General features: G+C 40.3%; 1 non-coding gene across 1 annotated transcript; it reads left to right on the top strand.

Annotated features, from left to right (window-relative positions):
* Positions 1-7,547: 7,547 nt before the first annotated feature.
* Trnai-uau lies at positions 7,548-7,622 on the top strand. The gene has a single exon. It is a non-coding gene; the product is annotated as a tRNA-Ile (tRNA).
* Positions 7,623-8,002: the final 380 nt, after the last annotated feature.

Here is an 8,002-nt window from a genome sequence, read left to right as displayed (position 1 = left end):
CTGTAATTTGATGTTACGTATGCGTCGGCGTTTATTAAATGCGTCTTATTGGCAGTATTGCTTTTGCGTAATCAAGTCTTATTTTGTCATATTCACAAATTAACGACTCGCTGTTTCTGTTACGTTCAGTTATTGTTTGTTAAGCAGCGCGTTAGTGCGTTGGGTATTGCGCGAATATGGCAACTGCGGACTACGTCAAGGGTGGGAAATGGAGAGGGGGGGGGGGTGAAATGTTTACCATCCGCAAATCAGCTAATTCCTCCCCTACTGCTGCGCCAAGTGCAGGCTGCCAGACTGTATTCTTGTCGTTTATATTTCTGTGGCTTCGTTCTGAAAGTGACAATGTCAATATTCGTCAAAACTGGTTATATTCATGTATTCCATATAGTGTCACGTACTCTTCATAATGTTAAAACGGCCAATGTCTAAGCTACATAGGATGTTAGATACTGGGGTTTAAAGATGTAAGCCCCAAAGTGTTTATGAAGTTTCCAGTCAACATAAAAGGGTCAATCTTGACATTGGCCCTACCTCTTTATTTTACATTTGTTGTAAGAAGGGCCAATGTCGACATTGGCCTTTTTTGCTGACTGATGATTTCAACAATTGAAACAGTGCTGTGACATTGGACTTAAATCTGGCAGGAATAAACAATAATAAGAATTGTTCCTTTAACAATTCCCATAACCATTCGGCGCATTGTTAGTGAGGAGACTAGACATTCTTGGTGGGCACAAACATCATGTTAGGCGATAAAGAAGAGCTTGAGGAAAAAACTGCACTTGAAATATCACCGCTGAAGTCGTCACTTTGCCTTGAAGGTAAGTTTACTAAAATAAACTGGTATCAGGAGGAGTTATATGTATTTTTTCCAACACAAGACCATAAATTGACTGGTATCTCTACTTAATGCCGATTTAAAATATTATTAACCACCTATTAAATTTATTTCATTTTTATTTTCTTTAAGATTATCCCACTACCAGTACAGAAGGAAATGCATGTTCATCATTATTGGCAGACGTGATGAAGATGTATTTCAAGATTCTGATGAATATGTCCCAAGTGGTGGCGAAAGTAGTGATGAAAGCAATGACGGAGGGACTGTAGCTGTACGAAAGACACTTAAAAGATCTTCAAGGATTGAAGAAATTGATCTAATTCAACAGCAGCCTGGCAATGAAACAACAAAGTGCAGTGGAAGGGGGAGGAAGAAATGCGATCCACAGGATTGATCCAGAAAAAGAAAGCGAAACAAAAAATTGTGGGAGAAAAAAGGAGGAAAGAATTGAAAACTGCAGGAAAGGAATATGTGACGTCGAAAGGAAAAGTTATACCCGCTAAAGTTCTGCAGTCATCGTGCAAGTGCAGGAAAAATTGCGGAGGAAAAGTAAATGACGATGAGAGAGAGAAAATGTTCATGGAATATTACAGATTGTCCCCAGAAGCTCAAAATCAGTTCATAGCTAATCATGTGTCTGAGGAAAAGAAACATGGGGAGCGATTAAGGAACAAACCTGAAGGAACTGCAAGCAGGCGAAAATATTTCGGGAAGTACTTTCTCCTTTCTCTACAGTCCTTCTTGCAGACTAAGATAGAAGCATGTCAGAATTTGTTCCTTAGTACATTTTATTTAACGCAAAAGAGGGTAAGAATAATTGTGGAGAAAAGACGGGTTTCTGAATAAGGTGTGTGTTCTGAAGATGGACATGGGAAATATTCTAGTCATCCGAAATATTCATCTGACGACGTTAATTTAATAAAGGAATACATTAACATGTTTCCTTCCTACGAAATCCATTGTTCTCGATCTCATTCTTCTAAAAAATATTTATCTCCAGTCTTGAGTATTTCAGCAATGTACCGGCTCAATCAAGAATTTTACCAAACCGAAGGTCTGAAGCCAAGAATGAAGCGTGTTAGCGAAGAGTTTTTGTGACCTGTTTCAGTCTTAGCTTCCACAAACTAAAGATTGACACTTGTGCAAAATGTGACAAATACGTCATATTACTCAAGAATTGTACTGACAATGCTGAAAGTTGTAAGGTTGAAGTGGAACGACAGCAACATTTGGGTTTGGCCTAGGCTGCTTGCGATCAGCAAGACAGTGATAAAAGGAGAGGTGAGCAGAATTCTAATGTAGTAACGCTGGCCTTTGATTTGCAGAAATGTCTGCCCACTCCATTCCTACGCTGTGGTGTGACATTTTACAAAAGACAACTTTGGACCTTCGATTCGACCATCTATGTAAAGAGACACAAAGAATGTTCTCCAGTATGTTACATTCGGAATGAAACAGTGGCAGAAAGAGGTGGCCAAGAAATAACTTCTTGTCTATGTGATTATTTGATGGACGAAATTGTTGTCGTACACCTGTACAGCGATTCGTGTATCGGACAAAACAAATATTTTTATTGCCATCATGTTTCTGAGAGTAGTGAAAGAATTCATGATTTAGGGAAGACGTTCGGAAATCAACCACAAGTTTCTTGAAGTTGGACATACTCAGTTGCGAGCTGACTCAATTCATGCAGGCATTGAGAAGACAAAGAAAAAAACAACTGTTGAAGTAGAACTGCCAAGAGACTGGGCCAAATTAATGCGCATGATTCCCCGAAAGCCACCCATAACTGCAACAGAGTTGGAACAAAAGGACTTCTACAACTTTAAAGACTTTATGAGAAGTCATTATCTGCACAAGAAAATTAATACAGAAGGGAAGCCTATTCTTTGGAACAAGATTAAATGGATGAAGTATCACTCAGGTACCGGTATGCCAGGAATCGTCTCCTACACAGTTACTCCTCAGGAGAACCATTTAAAATGATAGATCTGAACAGAAAGAAAACTCGACGCTTGTCTATGCCAAATCTTGCACCTATTTCTGATGCCATCATATCTGTTTCAGAAAATAAATTAAAGGACTTAAGGAATCTCCTTCCGTACATCAATATGAAGAGTCATCCATTCTACATGCAGTTCAGCAATCACCTGAGAGCCAATACACAGTCAGATGAAAGAGATATACAGAAATCTTACGAAGGGAGGTCGAGGATGGTAAAGATGACGGAAACGAGTGCTATATTTTTTATCTCCCCTTTTACAGTATCAACCATATTGTAGGAAAATTATTTGTCTGATATTTAGAAATGTGAATAAACAGTTTCACCCCCAATTACGAGAGCCGGCCGCGGTGGCCGAGCGGTTCTAGGCCCTTCAGTCCGGAACCGCGCTGCTGCTACAGTCGCAGGTTCGAATCCTGCCTCGGGCATGGATGTGTGTAATGTCCTTAGGTTAGTTAGGTTTAAGTAGTTCTAAGTTCTAGGGGACTGATGACCTCAGATTTTAAGTCTGATAGTGCTCAGAGCCATTTCACCCATTTGACTACGAGACCAAACAGTTTTTTCATGATGTATGGTGATAAAATGTGAGTTTTGGAACATGTAACAGTTGCTGTCAGTTATTAAATTCTTGAGGAATGAATAAAGAGATTAATTAGTTGTTGTTGTCGTGGTCTTCAGTCCTGAGACTGGTTTGATGCAGCTCTCCATGCTACTCTATCCTGTGCAAGCTTTTTCATCTCCCAGTACCTACTGCAACCTACATCCTTCTGAATCTGCTTAGTGTATTCATCTCTTGGTCTCCCTCTACGATTTTTACCCTCCACGCTGCCCTCCAATACTAAATTGGTGATCCCTTGATGCCTCAGGACATGTCCTACCAACCGATCCCTTCTTCTGGTCAAGTTGTGCCACAAACTTCTCTTCTCCCCAATCCTATTCAATACTTCCTCATTAGTTATGTAATCTACCCATCTAATCTTCAGCATTCTTCTGTAGCACCACATTTCGAAATCTTCTATTCTCTTCTTGTCTAAACTATTTATCGTCCATGTTTCACTTCCATACATGGCTACACTCCATACGAATACTTTCTGAAATGACTTCCTGACACTTAAATCTATACTCGATGTTAACAAATTTCTCTTCTTCAGAAACGCTTTCCTTGCCATTGCCAGCCTACATTTTATATCCTCTCTACTTCGACCATCATCAGTTATTTTGCTCCCCAAATAGCAAAACTCCTTTACTACTTTAAGTGCCTCATTTCCTAATCTAATTCCCTCAGCATCACCCGACTTAATTAGACTACATTCCATTATCCTTGTTTTGCTTTTGTTGATGTTCATCTTATATCCTCCTTTCAAGACACTGTCCATTCCATTCAACTGCTCTTGCAAGTCCTTTGCTGTCTCTGACAGAATTACAATGTCATCGGCGAACCTCAAAGTTTTTATTTCTTCTCCATGAATTTTAATACCTACTCCGAATTTTTCTTTTGTTTCCTTTACTGCTTGCTCAATATACAGATTGAACAACATCGGGGAGAGGCTACAACCCTGTCTTACTCCCTTCCCAACCACTGCTTCCCTTTCATGTCCCTCGACTCTTATAACTGCCATCTGGTTTCTGTACAAATTGTAAATAGCCTTTCTCTCCCTGTATTTTACCCCTGCCACCTTTAGAATTTGAAAGAGAGTATTCCAGTCAACATTGTCAAAAGCTTTCTCTAAGAGTACAAATGCTAGAAACGTAGGTTTGCCTTTCCTTAATCTTTCTTCTAAGATAAGTCGTAAGGTCAGTATTGCCTCACGTGTTCCAGTGTTTCTACGGAATCCAAACTGATCTTCCCCGAGGTTGGCTTCTACTAGTTTTTCCATTCGTCTGTAAAGAATTCGTGTTAGTATTTTGCAGCTGTGACTTATTAAGCTGATAGTTCGGTAATTTTCACATCTGTCAACACCTGCTTTCTTTGGGATTGGAATTATTATATTCTTCTTGAAGTCTGAGGGTATTTCGCCTGTTTCATACATCTTGCTCACCAGATGGTAGAGTTTTGTCAGGACTGGCTCTCCCACGGCCGTCAGTAGTTCCAATGGAATATTGTCTACTCCGGGGGCCTTGTTTCGACTCAGGTCTTTCAGTGTTCTGTCAAACTCTTCACGCAGTATCATATCTCCCATTTCATCTTCATCTACATCCTCTTCCATTTCCATAATATTGTCCTCAAGTACATCGCCCTTGTATAGACCCTCTATATACTCCTTCCACCTTTCTGCTTTCCCTTCTTTGCTTAGAACTGGGTTTCCATCTGAGCTCTTGATATTCATACAAGTTGTTCTCTTATCTCCAAAGGTCTCTTTAATTTTCCTGTAGGCGGTATCTATCTTACCCCTAGTGAGATAGGCCTCTACATCCTTACATTTGTCCTCTAGCCATCCCTGCTTAGCCATTTTGCACTTCCTGTCGATCTCATTTTTGAGACGTTTGTATTCCTTTTTGCCTGTTTCACTTACTGCATTTTTATATTTTCTCCTTTCATCAATTAAATTCAATATTTCTTCTGTTACCCAAGGATTTCTACTAGCCCTCGTCTTTTTACCTACTTGATCCTCTGCTGCCTTCACTACTTCATCCCTCAAAGCTACCCATTCTTCTTCTACTGTATTTATTTCCCCCATTCCTCTCAAGTGCTCCCTTATGCTCTCCCTGAATCTCTGTACAACCTCTGGTTCTTTCAGTTTATCCAGGTCCCATCTCCTTAAATTCCCACCTTTTTGCAGTTTCTTCAGTTTTAATCTACAGGTCATAACCAATATATTGTGGTCAGAGTCCACATCTGCCCCTGGAAATGTCTTACAATTTAAAACCTGTTTCCTAAATCTCTGTCTTACCATTATATAATCTATCTGATACCTTTTAGTATCTCCAGGGTTCTTCCATGTATACAACCTTCTTTCATGATTCTTAAACCAAGTGTTAGTTATGATTATGTTGTGCTCTGTGCAAAATTCTACCAGGCGGCTTCCTCTTTCATTTCTGTCCCCCAATCCATATTCACCTACTATGTTTCCTTCTCTCCCTTTTCCTACACTCGAATTCCAGTCACCCATGACTATTAAATTTTCGTCTCCCTTCACAATCTGAATAATTTCTTTTATTTCATCATACATTTCTTCAATTTCTTCGTCATCTGCAGAGCTAGTTGGCATATAAACTTGTGCTACTGTAGTAGGTGTGGGCTTCGTGTCTATCTTGGCCACAATAATGCGTTCACTATGCTGTTTGTAGTAGCTTACCCGCATTCCAATTTTCCTATTCATTATTAAACCTACTCCTGCATTACCCCTATTTGATTTTGTGTTTATAACCCTGTAGTCACCTGACCAGAAGTCCTGTTCCTCCTCCCACCGAACTTCACTAATTCCCACTATATCTAACTTCAACCTATCCATTTCCCTTTTTAAATTTTCTAACCTACCTGCCCGATTAAGGGATCTGACATTCCACGCTCCGATCCGTAGAACGCCAGTTTTCTTTCTCCTGATAACGACATCCTCTTGAGTAGTCCCCGCCCGGAGATCCGAATGGGGGACTATTTTACCTCCGGAATATTTTACCCAAGAGGACGCCATCATCATGTAATCATACAGTAAAGCTGCATGCCCTCGGGAAAAATTACGGCTGTAGTTTCCCCTTGCTTTCAGCCGTTCGCAGTACCAGCACAGCAAGGCCGTTTTGGTTATTGTTACAAGGCCAGATCAGTCAATCTTCCAGACTGTTGCCCTTGCAACTACTGAAAAGGCTGCTGCCCCTCTTCAGGAACCACACGTTTGTCTGGCCTCTCAACAGATACCCCTCCGTTGTGGTTGCACCTACGGTACGGCTATCTGTATCGCTGAGGCACGCAAGCCTCCCCACCAATGGCAAGGTCCATGGTTCATGGGGGGGGATTAATTAGTACAAGAAAATATTTATCTCAAAATTACGTGTTTCTGGTTATTCAGTGTACCTGACCCTGATGTCCAAAAGGGCCAATGTCAAATAATTTAAGAGAGTTCATGATGTCAAAAAGGGCCAATGTCCTGTTAAGTCCTTTAATTCTGAAGTCGAAAATTCTAGAAATTTATTATTTAAAAGTAAGCTTTTGTTAAGCCCCAAATGTATTGTTGATACTTGTCAGAAAACGACAGGAAATATTCAGAAGCTTATAACTTAAAACTAAGATTCTTGACATTGGCCCTTTTAGGACCAAGCCACAGATTTACCGTCTCTAAAAATATATTTAGCACACAGTTTGTATATTGTCATTTCGCTCTGAATAGAATAAGAAAATTTTCGTAATAGATTTCAAAGAAACTTCGTACTTACCTTGGTTTATATCTAGTTTAAGATTTGAAATGATAATTAAGTGGACACCCTAGCTGCAAACAGGCGTTGATGTACTTCATTGGGGACATGTTGAAAATGTGTGCCCCGACCGGGACTCGAATGCGGGATCTCCTGCTTACATGGCAGACGCTCTATCCATCTGAGCCACCGCGGGCACAGACAATAGTGCGTCTGCAGGGACTTATCCCTTGCACGCTCCCCGTGAGATCCACATTCCCAACATGTCCACACCACTACATTCGTAGTGCGCCTAATAGATGTTTGCCCATCATCCCTTATCAAGGGATAAGTCCCTGCAGACGCACTATCCTCTGTGCCCGCGGTGGCTCAGATGGATAGAGCGTCTGCCATATAAGCTGGAGATCCCGGGTTCGAGTCCCGGTCGGGGCACACATTTTCAACATCTCCCCAATGAAGTACATCAAAGTCTGTTTGCAGCTAGGGTGTCCATTTAATTATCATTTCATTTCTAGCAAAGCTGCATGGTCATCCACGGTAACTGTTCTTTCGGGAACAGATACTACCGTCATATATAGTTTAAGATTCATTATGAGATACTCCAATTTATTTCAAATGTGATATTTATATTTTGCTTGTAGTTAAGCGAAAATGTATATTGTGTCACATCCTAGATGTGTTTTCAGTTTTTGCTATAAGACAGAATCGCCTAATTTCTATAGCTATTGTAGATTGTTGTTTTATAATCAACGTATTTTCCCTGTTTTTGTTGCTCAACAAATAGCATTCCAGGTGTGGTATTCTGTATATAA

Source organism: Schistocerca piceifrons, chromosome 6 (genome assembly GCF_021461385.2).
Source record: "Schistocerca piceifrons isolate TAMUIC-IGC-003096 chromosome 6, iqSchPice1.1, whole genome shotgun sequence".
Classification (NCBI taxonomy): domain Eukaryota; kingdom Metazoa; phylum Arthropoda; class Insecta; order Orthoptera; family Acrididae; genus Schistocerca; species Schistocerca piceifrons.
This window is presented reverse-complemented; position numbering and strand designations above follow the sequence as displayed.